The following is a 16,867-nucleotide window of genomic DNA, read 5'->3' as shown; positions in this document are numbered from 1 at the left end:
TGCTTTACGAGTTTAAACTGGGGACAAATGGTGCAGAAGCAGCTAGAAAAATATGTGTTGCGTTTGGAGAGGGTGTAATAAGTAAACGTACAGCACAAATATGATTCCAGACCTTTCCAAATGGTGACGAGACGTTGCAAGATAAGCCTCGCTCTGGGAGGCCTAAATCAGTGGATATGGACCATCTGAAGGCCGTTATTAAAGATGATTCGAGTCAAACATGTGAGGAACTTGCTCACCGATTCGAGGTAAGCAGGGAAACCATTCGGGTAAGTCTGCATCAGTTGGAGAAGACCTGAAACTGAGTCAGTGGGTCCCTCACCAGCTGACCGCTACGAGCCAATTTCTAAGACTGAATATCTGTTCATTTTTGTTGACGAGACACAATATCTGTCCAATTTTGGATCGTATATTAACTAGTGGGCCATGTATGACAATAAAAAACGGTTATACCAGTTTCTATCACCGAATGGTCCGAAGCTTTTGACTGCAAAACTGAACACCCATCAACGCAATGTTTTGCTCTGTGTTTGGTGGACTACAAACGGTATCGTGCACTACGAATTCTTGGAACGTGGTCAGACAATTGTCAAAGATGTGTACTCATCACAACTGAGAACGGTAGCCCCCAAACTGACCCAGAAACAGCCAGCACTAGTGAACAGAAGAGGTGTGCTCTATCACAAGGACAACGCGCGCCCTCACACCACAAAACAGACGCTGGAGGTAATCTTAGAACTTGGTTGGGAGCTTCTACCTCATCCTTCCTACTCCCCAGATGTCGCCCCTTCGGATTACCATTTATTCTTGGCCATGGACTTTTTTATGCGTGGCAGGCAGTTCAAGACTGAACAAGACGTCAAAAATGCAGTTGCTGAGTTTTTCGAGTCTCGGGAACAAATATTCTACAAAACTGGAATTTACAAGCTTGTTGAGCGCTGGGAGAAGATTGTAGAAGCAAATGGAGGCTATTTTGCCGAATAAATAAACCGTTAAAATCCTGTAATTGAGAGTTTTCTTTCATAGTATAAAAGCGCACGAACTTTCTTGCTTCCCTGGTAGCTTTCGTAACTGACAGGTTCTGTTGTAAAATCTCGCAGTTAGCCATGTTAACTAAGATTTTGTCAGGTTTTCCTCAGTCTTGCCATTCAGTAAAAAAAAAATGAACTAGGTAATTTATTTCTACTGTGAAAAGGTTATCAGCTTGGAATTATTTATATCAAGTTGAATTCAATCACAAAAGAATGATGTAGTAAATAAAAATCTTGATACATGAAAATAAAGGAATACGAGGGGCATACTGAAAGTCGTGAACAACGTTTTTCCATATCTTTACATCTTTATTTGCAAATGAAATCAAATATATCATCTCAATCTACAGACATTTCTTTCACTTTACCACATAGCCTCCGTTCTTTTGCCCATTTTTTCCCCATCGTTCTGCAACTTTGAAAATATACTTGCGATAGGACTCTGTTTCAGCTCAGGGGCATTATTTAGGAAGGGCAGGGAGGGGCATTTGCCCCCTCTGAGTTTGAGATTTATATAGATCTTATCAATAAAAGAGTATTAAATCTGTGAAAAATGCGAAATTTTACTTATATCAAGGGGTTTTGCCCCCTCCAAACAAAACCTGAAATGACGTTCCTGTTTCAGCTGCCCGTAGACACTGACGCACTGCTTGGCATGTCGGGGCTGTTAGGAGTATGTAAAAGTGTTTCTCACCCAAATCCCTTGATCTGCTCCACAGTGGCATATGCAATATGCAAACGATCATTATCTTGTTGAAGGATGATCTTCTTTCCAGGACGTCTATCACGCAAGGCACGACGGAGCTTCAAAAGTGTCTGGATGTAGTGGGTAGAATTTATGGTTTGCCCAGGCTCAAGAAAGTAAACCAGAATGCAATCCTGTGAATCTCAGAAGACGCTCCCCATAACTTTCCCTAAAGATTGCACTGTCTTCGCTTTCTTTTTTGGTGGCGAATTCAAGTGGTACCATTCCCTACTCTGTCGTTTTGTTCCAAGTTCATAATCATGGAACCAGCTTTCATCTCCAGTCAGAATACTCTTCAAAAAGTCATCACTTTCATGTCAAAATCTCTAAAGAAGGGTTTGGGCAATGATTAATTTCTGACGTTTGTAGTCCTCGGTTAATGAACGTAGAACCCAAAGGGCACAAACCTTCCAATAACCTAAGCTGTGAATCATTTCTTGCACCGCACTATGTACATCACTAAGTTTTGCATCGATTTCATTCACAGTGCCACGCCTATCTCCTCTAATCAGCTCATCAACCCTTACTTTCTTGCGTTCCGCGGAAGCAGTTCGAGGGCGCCCACTGGTAGTTCGAGGACTCATCTTCGATACTCGTGTTTCCATCCTTAAAATGTTTCACCCACCTCCTAACACTTCTGGCAGTCTGCGATGAATTTCAGAAGTAGATTGATCCTTTTTAACAAGGAATTCAATCACAGCACGCTGTCGAAACGAAACATCGCTGTCCGCCATTTTGGAAATCCTACCTGTGGTCACGTGCTAGCAACAAACAGCGTCAAAGTCCGAAAAGAAATAAAGAATGGTCTGTAGATTGAGATTATATACTTGGTTTCACTTACAATTAAAGATTACGGGTATAAAAACATGTTGATCACGATTTTCAGTATGCCCCTCTAATTCGTTAGTCCGTAAGTTATTGGAACTACTATATGTTTTTCAGTCATTGGGACTTCCTCATTGTAATATATGTTGCAGTTAGTCCAAGAACATAAGGATAATAGTAATATGTGGATTAGGGTGGAGTGAAAAATTGAAGTTTGCACATCGGTATTCTAATAGTGCGGGATTATTGCTCCTTAGCAAGTATTTTAAAAATCAATATTTATTTTCGTTGAAATCTATTATCTTTGGGTGCCACCAGCACTGTTAACCCTTTCCTTCCGCAAACTTTTCCAACTTTTAGGTTGGCGAGCAAGGAGACTAGAGGAATGGTTCATATCCTGCCAAATAATTGTCTTAGAAACTTGAACTAAAAAGAATTGAAATGGAGAGTATGTGTTTTTATTCTGCCAAAGCATTTTTAAATACGTAGAGTGAAAATATTTCAAATTTTCGTGCTACAAATACAAGGACTGCTACAAATACTGGCAGAAAGGGTGGAATAATACGACGTTTACAAGAGTCTGTTCAGAGACTTTTGCAATGGTTGGTTTGTCTGCTGCACGTAAATGAGCTCCCTTTAAGACATTTGCTAGAATCAATTGATGGTAAGACAACAGGTCCTCATGCATTTTCTGGACAGATTGGAGGATCATTATTAAATTGTGAAAACCAACCAGTTGTGGAATATGTTGTAATTGAGAGCCATCTTTCAGCTTTCGAGAATTATAATGATCTCAGTGCGGATCAGAAATATTTGTATGAGATTTGCAGGGCTGTTTCAAATGGACATTTTCCTGATTCTTTGGCAAAACGCTATCCAGGAAACATTTCGCACGTCAGGTGGGTTCCTACAGCAAACAGAATTTTTCGATTGTATGTAGCTACACCAAACCCTTCAGAAGAATTAAAAGTGCTCTCTCAGTATGTTGTAAAAGTGTATGCGCCAGTTTGATTCAGCATAAAACAGAAACGTTTTGGCACAGATGGATCAAGACATTTCTTCAAAATAATTCAGTTATCGCGCTTCCTTCCTGAAAAGTACAAGGCTGTTATTGATCCTGTACTTCAAAGAAATGTAAATTTTGCACATTCTGAAAACATTCTCCTCTCTATGATGACAGATGAGAAGAAACATATCAGAGAACTGGGGTTACTACGAGTCCTTAAGGCAAAAACCTCGCAAATGCCTGGAATCAGAAATTACGACATTCCATTACTCAATTTTGAAGCTGAAGACTACACACAACTCATAAACTGGACAGATTTGGCTATAACTTGCCCCCCCCCCACACACACACTTATTATGGATCTCACTGCTGCGAATATTCATAGTCATTCAAGGTGATACCACAAATATTGAAATTCCGAATATTCCATGCCTTAGCCAAGCTGTAGAACGATGTGTAAAATTGGTGACAGAAGCATCGTCTTGTGTTTGTGGTGTAAGTGCACGAGATGGATACATAAGGGCAAGACTCGAGTCCCGAAGACGTACGCCTGTCTTCAACACAAAGTCAGAGTTTTCTACAGTGTAATGTATGTTGACATGTATCTCCACATATTATTTTGATATGAAGTTTTCCTAGCTCATTTTCAAGAATAGAAAGTAATGTATTTTGTCATGTTTTCACATATTATTTGTATATTAAGATTTCCTAGGTTATTTTCAAACTGAGATCAGAAATGTTCATGTCATTACATAACTTTTCTTATATTTGCAATTAATCTAAAAATTGTGTGAAGATGTCTATTATATCATACACTACACACACAAACCTAAGTCATATGTTTGTACTGAGTGGTGTATTCTTTTTTTTCACATATCATATTATAAAGCTTTCTTAGCTTATATTCAAAAAGAGACAAGAATGAAAAATCGCCTCTCCAATATTATTAATATACAATATTTATCAATGATGCCTGTAGTCGAGTATATACGTAGGGTAATACAGACTACACGTAAATCTAGTCCAATATTACGTACAAGGTAGTGTTCTTTTTTATGTTTGTTCACTGTTTATAAAGATTTTCCAACTGATTTTCAAACTAAGATAAGGAACAAAAAAGTTGATGTTATGAAACTTGTGAAATATTTGTAATAATTATAAAGATGTTGTATTCGAATATAGCATATATGTAAGATACTTAATTTCATTTTTCCATTCAAGTATAATGTAAAAAATATAAGTACGTTACAACTAACTTTTCGAGCCCTCTATATCTATAACACTAAAAGGAACTGACTCAGAGGAGTGAGGTTTCTGTGATACAATATTGTCGTATAACAACTTTTCCGAACAGAAAAAAAAAATGACTCATTTCACAATACTGTTAAAAATACATATTTCAGCCAAATTTCAAGTCCGTATAGCACCCAAAGGAAATGACTCAGGAGACTAATATTTCTGTGGCACAGTACTCTAATGGTAAGGCAACTTTTTCTCTCTATTAGAAAAAAATAATACAGAAAAAATAATTTTGTCCCTTTTACCAATACGGATAAAAATATTGGATTACAGCCAAATTTCAAGTCCCGTGTGGCACCCAAAGGAATTAATTAACGAGACTAATATTTTTGTGATACAGTACTCTAATGGTAAGGCAACTTTTCCGCCCTATTAGAAAAATTAATTCCAAAAAATTTTTTTGGACCACTATTTCACTCCACCCTAATGTGGATGTCATCTCTTAGTGACACTTGGGATTGTAAGAACTATTTAAATGCTATAAACTTTCCCTTTGATACACTGCAATAGTTGGTATTTTTGTTTGTAAATACATGAATGAATAAGTTTTAACTACATTACATACACATTACAAAATATCTCTTTTTGTTTATATAAACGCTCTTAGTTTATTTATTTACTTATTTATTTGTTTTTACATGATACACATACCAACAATGAACATGCGAACTACTATAACATTTTCTACACACCAATCTTGTACGTTTGTGACAATTACCACAACGTCGCTGTTCTCAGCTCTCAAGTTCATGTCCATTTTTGTCCAAGTTAAGTTTAAGTTTGGAAAACACACACTTCCATGGGACTTCCATACGCCACTTTGTGTAGTGAAGATGTACCATACATGTTACAATATGTTTCAGTAACAAATTTTGGAAATTCACAATAAGTACATTTTCTCCCTCAGTTTTCTTAATGAACAGACATTGATTTTGACATACGGTATCAATCTTGAATGCAGGCAAAGTACCATCATTTCTTTACACGTATTGATATTCCTATTGAAGCAACATTTTTGTCAAATTGGCCCACATATCCAGTGTGTAGGTTTCTCTGTACAATGAAGAGACCGAGTACGATGAGTGTCTACCTGCACTCTTTCTGTCAGCATCAAAGAGGATAATCTTCTTTTTAGACCAGCGTTAACAGTGCGACTGGTCCGTTAATTACGATTAACATGTAAGTATTTGAGAAAAACTACACTTAATTGTCAGATTCTTAAACAGCCTAACTATACTAAACCCTTACGACCTACACCAGTCCCCTAGCGAGTAGGAATCTAAAATCATACGCAGTGTTTGCACTCGAACGTTATAAGGCAAGTTCACCTCTCCCTTGGAGAACATGGCCCTAAAGTTACCGAGTCCCACGCTATGACCACAGCCTTCAGTGTCATTTAGGAACCAGGATGACCCGAGGGTTCCTGGCCTGTCTAACTACTTGTTGTTCAACAGGATCAAGCGATATTATGCAGACGCCCAACAACCACATCCAGGACCCAAGGACACGTCTTACTCACCTACTTGGGAAGTATCCCGAAGGATTTCTTCCCCGGTAGGGACGATAAAGTTTCAGATCATGCCTACCTCATTTGAAGGAAGAGGTACACCGTACATTCCTGTACAATGGATGATGTAGTTCCATGTACAATGGCAGATATTCCCATTTGAGAGGCATCAAATTCATTCCTTCGGTAGGGGTGACTTTAATATCATGCCTCACAACCATCAAAGGTGTCCTAATGAGATACCACGTACCTTCCTGGGCCCAATGGTTCTTGTCATTGACCTCTTTAGGAAGCTGCTAGCCTCTTATGATTCCTTGCTTCCTCCGGTAGGGATACCATCACCTTCTCCCTCTATCTCCATCCCCCTGTCGACTCCAGGTCCATAGAGAAGAGCCAAACACAGAAAGACGATAGATATCTTAATTCTCTCAAGCCGCACAGTAATGTTCAAACATGGAGCATTTGACAAGGTGGTCAACTCTTATAGCTTGAGTTCCTCCTGTTTTCTGAACACGCTCTTTAGATGAAGTATACCAGGATTAATGAATGGACAGTCCATACTTATTTTCATTTTCTCTCCACCGACAGAGCTAATTCGAATTGTCTTGTAGAACGAAATAACACTACAGCAATTTGATGCTAAGGCGACAATGTTATTATCATACTATTTTACGACAATTGCGTCATTCGTTGTATTGTAGGGGAAACCATCCACGTTTCTCTTATTTCAGAGGTTTTGAGTTTTCTAAACTACACTTCAGCAAATGATTTTCTTTTATTGTTTCTGTACCTACAAATACTTTCTCACCAAGAGTAATAGTAATTGAACTGTTGTAAAGTAATTGTCAAAGTAGAGATTGTATCGCACAAGTAATTCCAATAAACATTTTGCCTTTTCCAAAATTACAGATGAACTTACCCCGATTTTACTCTACTATAGTGATTGTGAATGTTGAACGCCTTGGTATGGTTAGAATGAAATCGAATATCCAAGGCGAGTATCTATTGACCACATAATAATCGAATAGCAACAGTTTTCCACAGATATGCTGTTTAGGTCCATGATATCCATAATAAGACACAATTGAAAACTTACATATTTGTAAACGTACAAACTGAACAAAATGCCAGGCTTAAAGTTAAATTATGATGTGTAATTTTCGAGAAAATCGTATATTGGCTAATATGAAAATTAATGCTATACGAGGACCATACCGCCTGTATAAGTGAAAGTGATAACTAAAATGCATTTGCGATCGTTATGATACTAGCATGCCTACGATGCACATTACTGGTAAGACTAATGAGATATGAGGTAAGCCAAAAATAATTTGTAATGTAGCTATAACTTTTCTTACATATCATACTGACCTCTGTCCTCGTTTATTTTATTATGCTGTTATGGTCATGCTATGAAAGTTTGATCCTAATTCCTCCATTTGTCTTTCTTTTGTTACAGATAGATCATGACCGCTCTATTAGAAGTTTGCTCCAGAGAAACAATGAACTATGTTCCGGTTTTTGTGGTTGGAAAGTGTATCAGCGGCCGCAATCCATCAAGGACTTTCGGTACACTACAGGAACAGTGCCTTGCCCTTGCGGCAACGGAGTGTCTATGAATGGATTGAAAAAATTTTAAAAAATGGTCGCACAAGTGTTATGCACGAGGAAGGAGCCGGACAATCATAAAAACCGGATGACTGCTCATTGTTCTAATGGAGTGGCCATGATCTATCTGCAACAAAAGAAAGACAAATGTGTAACGGTATTGTGTAATTTGTATATAATAACTTGTATTTACGGGCAAAATGTGCTTTTAAAATATGCACAACCTGTTCGAAAGGAAGAAGAAGAAAATATAAAGAGAAATAGTTATAATTTGTTTTCTGTTATGATTGATGTTCTGTTGTGATAGTGATACGATATGTTCTGTAACTCGTCATAGCAACGAAAAACATATAATATATATAGAGAATCCATCTTGTGATATATACATGTGCAATATTTAAAAGTGTATAAATGTTTAATTTATTACGTACTACATATCTAAATGAAGTGTTTAGATGGTTTTTGATAAAAACAGTAACCTAAATTATATAAATATACGGACTGAGGGCTATAACGACATATAAAATATGCAAAACAAGCATTAAGCTAATTACAAATTGGTGTTTTTCATAGTAATGCACATTTAGTGGTCGTTATAAATGGAGGAGTTAGGGCCAAACTTTCATAGCATGACCACAACAACATAGCAATAAAATAAAGAAGGACAGAGGTCAGCGTGAACAATGTAGGAAAGGTTATAGCTACATTGCTGATAATTTGACTTACCCTCGTATAATAAGATATCTACAACAAATACAGTTAGCTGTGATCGAAACACGGAACTTTTGCGCTAGAGGCAAAAGCATTACTTGTGATCCAACATCGCTCTTTTCTCTTTTTCCAGTAACTTTGGAACAAGTAGACTAGTAATACTACACGTATTATATTTTCTTTCTCTTTTTCATTCTCTGTCTGTGTACGTGTGTAAATATTTTCCTCATTTACGCATCCGTCTCGTATAGTGGAGACGCTATTTCAAGTTTGTTTATTTACTATAGATAATTAATATAGCGACGAAAGCTGGGAAAGGCTTCTGACACAACACAAGGGAACATTTTCCTTATTCCTGGAACAATTCTGCATGTTGATGACATCTTCTTATTTTTGAGACTGTTTTGGTTGATAGTATGTATTTTTATTGCTAGATAACGAGAAAAATAAACGATGAGAGAAGTAATATCGGTGTGTTTATAGAAGATCTCTTGATATCTCCCAATAATTAAAATATTTCTTTTGCAAGAGACTAATAAGAAGGATGAAAGGTCGTTAGAGTGCTTGGAAAGCAATTTACGTTGTTAGATAAAGCGATTTATTTCTTTTCTGCTCATGGTCATGATGCGTTAGTTTCACATGATGATCTAGGAATATATAGGGTGTTCGAAAAGACATGGGCAAATTTAAAACCAACATGAATGCACAAATGCCTTATTTCGGAGTTATACAACGTCGAAAATTAGTCGGGATGCTATATAAAGAGCCATACCTTGAGAATAGAATGTCGAATAAGGATGGGGTAAAAGAACATACTGATTATTTTAAGCCTAGATTTCATTAAACTTCGGCAACCCTTTGTCGAGTGGGTCTCGACATTTAATTTTGTCCGTACCAGTTCGATGTTGAGTGATGCTCGACATGCTTTCTGCGATTGATTTCGTGAAATGTCGGATGTTAGTTGCTTGATTTTCGTTATACGTACATCTAGTGGGCAAGTTTTACACCATGATGTTCGCCCCTAATTTAATAAATGGTGTTAATGCAATAGGTTTTAACTTTGGAAAGCTATCATTTGGTATAATTTGTCAAAATTGTTCAGACTAGTTCAGACAAGGTCAGAAAATATAAAAAGATCTGAAAGGGTTAATTAAACATTGGATATGGAAAGTGTATCAGTTTTCAGTTCGTCATACATTCCCTTATATGGTTTGAGGCTAACTCTATCGCCGCCATTATTATACATCCACTGTTGCATTAATGGAATCTAGATTCAAAATAGTCGCTGTTATTTTACCAAAACTTGATCCGGTATTTTTTTCGATTTATTGTTTTATTTTATAGTTCCGACTAATTCTTGGCGGATTATAGTTTTGAAATGACGCATTTGTGCACCTATGTTTTTCTATAACTTATTCTTCATCTTTTTGTGTAAGGATTTACTTCTTAACATTACCGTATTTATCCGTGTATGCCGCGCACCTTTTCTGTAAAAAAACGAAGTCAAAAAACAGGGTGCGCGGCATACACGAGGAAATGTAGAATTGACTGAGCCACGAAGCATTTAAAATCACGGGGAGTTTTTATTAATCTCATACTGAAATATTGTGAGTAATTTTACAAGAGTAGAAAAGTTTTAATATAAAATGACAAGTAACAGCTCATTTTTCCTCTTACATCTACATGATCGACCGATCACAAAAATACGGTACATGTACTATCATCTATTGGCCAAGTCTTCCACCATACACTAGTTTTCAATAAGGATCAATGTATGGCTATTGCAGCTGATGACAATTGACTAGTTGCAGCGTACTTGGAAATTCTTACTATGGCCACTTTTGGCGCCCGGGCATCCTTTTGTAAATTCATGGTACTAGTGGTATTTGAAGCCCAGTCGGATTTGTTACTCTGTGAAGCAGGTACTATTAACATTCAAGTACCTCGTGTTACGTTGGTGAGTACCGATATACGCTACCATACATGAAAGTCTGTGATTTGTGTGGTTTTACGTGCTGTTGTTAAATTGATGTGCGCTGTTTACACGAGTTTTTTTTCAATTTTAACGTTCCAGAAATTGGGGTGCGCGGCTTACACGGGGGCGCGGCATACACGCGTAAATACGCTATATTGTGTTATCTCCGAATACCCTGCATGCTGAATATAGGTTCAGTTTTCTAAAATGAAGTCTGTCGTAGCCTATCCCATTCACTACCCCAAATACATTATTTACACTTAAATATATATCATGTCAATCTGAATCAAATGTACGGAACGTGTGATTTACTTTATTACATAAGGCCAGCCTTAGCGGTACAGATCTACCGAGTCCTGTAAAATCACTTAAGCCAATCACTAACTGTTCAAATCGGTACTTACATGGGTGAACATTTGATGGAAACCAGGTGACTTTTGCAGGGAAATGTTCGTATAGCTTCGTGAAAACAATGGGAGATCTACTTGTTTGAAATAGGTAGCTGATTCCTGTCAAGATAAACGACGATGGGATCCTCAATATGCTAACTTATAGATACATCAAAGCATCAAAGATACTAACTACACGATTGTTCATATATTATTGTAGATATTTGAAAACAGTGAATTGATAAAAAAGAGAAAATCAAGAAAGAATAAAAGCAAAACGGAGATACGAATAACAAAGACATACAATAGGTCGTCGGAGGATAGAATAAAAAACAGAAAAGAAAATGAAAAAGAAGAAACACAAATTTAATGTCAATGGCGTCACTGACAGAAGAATAAGAGCTGTTCCTTTCCAGGAACGGGATGGAAGTAAGATTATAGGTAGGATTTCTCAGTCAAAATTCAAGAAAGTGGCTACACAATATCTCCTTTTTCCCTAAGAAAAACATCTTTTCGTGGTGTCTACTTTTGGACAAGGGTACACAGTAGCAGAGGGTAAAAACGGTATACATTTCATATCCAGCATGAATATATTTTGTTTGCGAGAATTTTTACTTTTTTTATTTCAATGATAGTGATATACCACTAAATGCACTTCATGACATTAACAATATAGAGTTATAACAATGTTTTACACAATAATGCTCTCGTCATCTCTAAACGTTTTGCAGAAGCCAAGAATGCGGAGCCCTCTAGCCGATCGCTTACTTGCCCAAACCCACGGGACGGCCCTGACCATATTCTATTCATAACAAATATTTCATTTATAGGCTTTACTGATTTGCAAAGAGGTAATTGCACCAATTTGCATATTTGATCTGAAAAATATCATACATTTTACATTAAACTCCGTTGTATTACTATTTTGTTCCATTTCCTATGCCTATATTCGTATGAATGTCCACTGAAGATAATACCTTGTCTTCAGTTACTAAAATATGACGTGTAGAAACAGTCTACGACAGGTTATGGACTAAAAGACCAAACTGCCCATCTGACACCAAATACTGTGAAAAATGTCTGTGAAAAATGACGAGTGCCAGAGACGGATTTGGGCCGCCCGGATACCCGGAAATTTCCGGTTGGGCCCTACCCTCTGCAAAACACTTAAGATATTACTCGATTAGTTACAACTATTTCAAAACTCCATTTTCGTTCATAGTAACCAGTGGCGTAATAGGGTGCAGCGTTTTACCACTTTTTTTTTCGGAACGAAATGTAATACCTGGCAAAAGTGGCCAACCCACATGGATATTACAGGTACAGATTTTTTTTTCAAATCGGATAATATCTTCTGTGAGAACTATTGCCTCAAAGTTTCAAAATTTCACTGAAAAGTAGAAAAAATACCAAAGTTCTTCATGAATTTTAGTTATGTTAAAGTAAACATTTTTTGGTTAAGTACATGTTAGTTGCTTAGAAAACTGACATTTAAGTATAAAAATGCCAGTTATTTGCCCTTGGAGGGATAGGGATGCCTCCTCTGGGGCCAGAAAAGGGGGCAAATTCAGTACATTTAAGCGGTTGTGCAGGTCCCCGCTCACCTGGTCATATAGGCTGTCCAAGCGTCCCAGAGTCAACCATGTGGAGGTGGGTGCACGTAGGGCTCCTGCGCCAGCCCTACCCAACCAACCAACCATATATAGAGACGGATGAACTCATCCAATTCGTCACTGTCAGGAAAAATTGTCACAAATTGGGACTTTGATTGCAATTTAGACACAGCTTGCCTAGAAAGTAAGGTTGACCTGATTATCCCGTCCCTAGTATCACTGCTATATACTCGAGAGGCTGCTTCAGTGACTAATTTCACTATCCGTTCTATTGCCATCGTGTGGCATGGATAGACGTTGGAGGACTATTCTGGCACAGTGTTGTCAGAAAGTGAAAGTTTGTCCACGAGCTATTTGTTTGATACCGTCCTTAGAACTGGTGGTACAGCTATTGAAATATCAGTGCTTTCCCAAAAGATCGTTTCAGTGTAATCTTTCGCCTCAAAATTCAGTCTGGGAATGATGTTATATCTAATCTCTGCTTCGTGTTTTCGAGCACTAAGAATCTTATGTAATGCATCTTGTCGGACAGCAAATAGACCATCATTCATCATGGCGAAAAGAACATTCTCTGGGAGTGCGAAAAATGCATTCGTCTGAATGGATGAACGGATTACAGCCTGATATTCATTTGGTAATTATCTAAACCTATGAATGGTCTCAAAGACGTGACGAGGATCATTGGAAATGGAAGACTTGAGATAAGTATCTCAGGTCTTTACTGAATTTTCTGAGCTCTTCTGACTGTGATGAGGTAAGTCACATTTTGTTGATTTGAATGACACCACTGGAAGCTTTTCACAGTCAGATAGTTTTGAACCTGTGGGACCTGTGTAAGAATAGGGGCTTGAGTTAGTGCCAATATGCGTGAAGAGAGCTCGGAAAAGCAGTTCATTAAAATGCAAGAGACAAATAGCCTGTTAGTTCCTTTAATTTTCGACGTATACCTCCCTTCCAACCAGTGTTAGTGTTTGTTCCATCACACCCAAGAACCTCTACTTCATCAAAGCCACCTTCGATTTGGTTCATGAAGTACTCGAAAATAGCCGTAGTCTTGTCATGGCCAGAGCCAGAGGATGGTGTCACGTCACCAACGTATTGAGAGTTAGGTTCAGCCACAAGTGATAAGTGCTCTTCTCTAACGATGCCTGCGTGTGTTTTAGTGTCTTCCATTTGACCATCAAAGTATAGGCTTTTAATGGGATCATCATTTCGAGAACTTACTTTTAAATTCCGAGCAACCTTAAGTTTCGCACGCCTCATTTTGCTCCTGTCCACAATTAAAGAAGAGTTATGTTGCTAGATTGTTGAGAGGTTATAATTCCAGCCTTTAAAGCTGCCTGAAGCACAGTTGATGTTATATGTGCCACAGGCCTTTTGATTACATTGTACCTCTGAGCAATCATAGCAGTTTCAGTCAAATCTAGCTTCGGTTTAGATGTTCCGTCTCTGGGTTTGGTCTCTTCCTCAGAAGAGCTTTCCTCTGCTTTCTCTTCAAGGTCTGCTTCATTGTCACTGAAGTCATTTTTGTGATATATTAAATAATATTAACTTTCTTAAAAAAGAAATACAGAATTTTCTGTGAAAATAGTGTTTAGCAAACTATTATCTGTAACGGCCAATTCATATAAGCTGAAGGCAACAGTAACCAAATATAGTGCTTGAGAAATGGCGCCCAATTTGAAGCGTATCCGGCTCGTTCCTGATAGTGACGCTGAGTTACGCAGATCGGGACAGGAGAAGGGCGTTGCAGTATTGTGAGGTGGAGGGGTGGAAGTGTCATGGTGAAAAATAACAATGCTCTGCTACCACTATGAACCACCAGTAGAAGGAAAAGGTAAGGACGAAAACAGCTGTAGAAACGCTTAATTGTACTGAATTTGGTCCCTTTGCCGGCCCCAGAGTAGGCACCCCTATCCCACCGCAGGGGCATATAACTGACATTTTGAGACTTGAATGTCAGTCTTCATAGCATCTGGCATGTATAAATCTAAAAATATGTTTACTTTAACATAACTAAAAATAATGAAAAATTTTGGTATTTTTTGTAATTTTCAGTGGAATTTTGAAACTTTGAGGCAATAGTTCTCACAGAAGATATTATCTGATTTGAAAAAAAATCTATATCTGTAATGTCCATGTGGGTGGGCCACTTTTGCCAGGTATTACATTTCGTTCCGAAAAAAAAAAGTGGCAAAACGACTCACCCTAGTGGTGTAACTAAGGGGCCCGCAGTACTAGCGAAGGGGTGAAGGGGAGCCACTAGTGAAAGAGGTAGCCTGACTAACCCTTAGTCTTTTTTTAAAAAAAATCAATAAGACAATTAAAAAGCTTAAATATTTAGTGAATCTAGAAAAAATATTTAGTGAATCTACAAAGCTTCTGAAATTAATATTAACCGTACCTATGGCGTCAGCAAAAGACGAAAAGTATTTTTCTACACGAAAAAGAATTGACACTTTAAAGGAATTGAATGTCCCAAGAAAGGTTATCACCATTGGTTATGCTTTCCATCGAAAAAGATCTGACAATAAGAATACAAGAGTTCAACCAGCATGTATTAGACAGATTTGCTCCAATCAAAGATAGGAGAAAGAACTTACTGAATGAATCGGATAAAATGTTCTGCAGCTTTTAAATTTTTTAAAAACAGAATTTTATTTAATTTCACATGTCACATAGCATTTGCATCTAAAGTTATGCTGATTAGTCAGTGAGTCCACTTTATATCTTCTGTCTCTTATCGTTCGTACTGCAACACCCGAAACCACAATCCACCGGCCGCCACTGTTTTATATATATAAATAAAACTCATCCCAAAGTTTGGAGCCCTTAAAAGTAGCAGTATGACAACCCACCGCCCCCCCCCTAGAAGTCAGTCCTAGACCCGTCCCTGGTTAGACCTTATTTATGGAGATGAGAAAGGAAATTGTTCGTCAAATAATAACGGAGAAGTTGAAGAAAAGGAAGCTGTAATCACGCATTGCACCCGATTCTTTAAGAGAACTGCAAGAGTATAACATGATTGTTAGTAAATTTTTGGCGCAAAATGATCTTTCTATTTTACTGTGCACCACATACTCGCCACAACTATCCCCTGTGATTGCTATATGTTTCCCAAACGAATGTATTTTTTTTTATGACGTTTCCACCATCCAGAAAGCAGTGACGAGAACCTTGGCCAGGTTACAATTTAGGACTTCCAGAAGTTATTCTGTAACTTATTTAATCGTGCAAAGCTGTGTGTATACAAAGGAGGGTCTACTTTGAACAAATGGAGATAACATGATTGAACTTGCTGTTCATTTGTTGTTTTGCAGACGTAGTCACGTTTTCTACATTCCATACTATGTATACAAAACAATATATTTAATATTTTCTTGGAATGCCTGCCAACTGCTATTTTCTGCCAGATTATCTATAGTATGAGTAAATCGAGCATGTAAAAAGCTCGGACATGTAAATTAGCTCTTGACCATCTGATTATAACTGAACTCTAGAAACGAGTATACTTTTCTTCGCAACAAGAGTACAAACTTCTTAGAATAAACGAGGAAAACCTTAATAGTTGTTAGAAATATTCTACTGATAAATGCGATATGGTAAGTGATAAATATATAATGTTTACCAACTTTGTTTTCATCGTAAACTTAATTTCTAATATGTTATGTTCATTAAAATAATGGAATCTGAGCTGTACAAGCGAACATTAGTAAATAGGTTAATGTTTGCCATACTGTCAAAATAATAATAAAAAATATTGAATATAAATAGATTTGTAAGGGATAAAAGTTCGACTACTACAATCACTTATTATTTATTTATTTCTGGATTCTGTTTTTCCTCAAATATATTAACACTAGTTTCCACAGGTCAAAAAATCTTAAGTTATTTGAATGTGTAACACCAATAAGATTATTTGAATCCTTAATACTAGTAATAAACATTTTAAGTAATCATGGATGTATTTCATTAGAAAATCCAAAATATGAGGGGATTTCCCTAAGAAAACTGGATATATATAAACAACAAAGTAAAAACAAGTTAAAGAATAAACACAAAAATCACAAAAATATTTCTGAATTTATTGAATGAAGGTATATATATATATATATATATATATATATATATATATATATATATATATATATATATATA

The sequence above is a fragment of the Thermobia domestica genome, chromosome 13, assembly GCF_964235325.1.
Source record: "Thermobia domestica chromosome 13, izTheDome1.hap1.1, whole genome shotgun sequence".
Lineage (NCBI taxonomy): Eukaryota > Metazoa > Arthropoda > Insecta > Zygentoma > Lepismatidae > Thermobia > Thermobia domestica.
Note: the sequence above shows the minus strand (reverse complement) of the source record.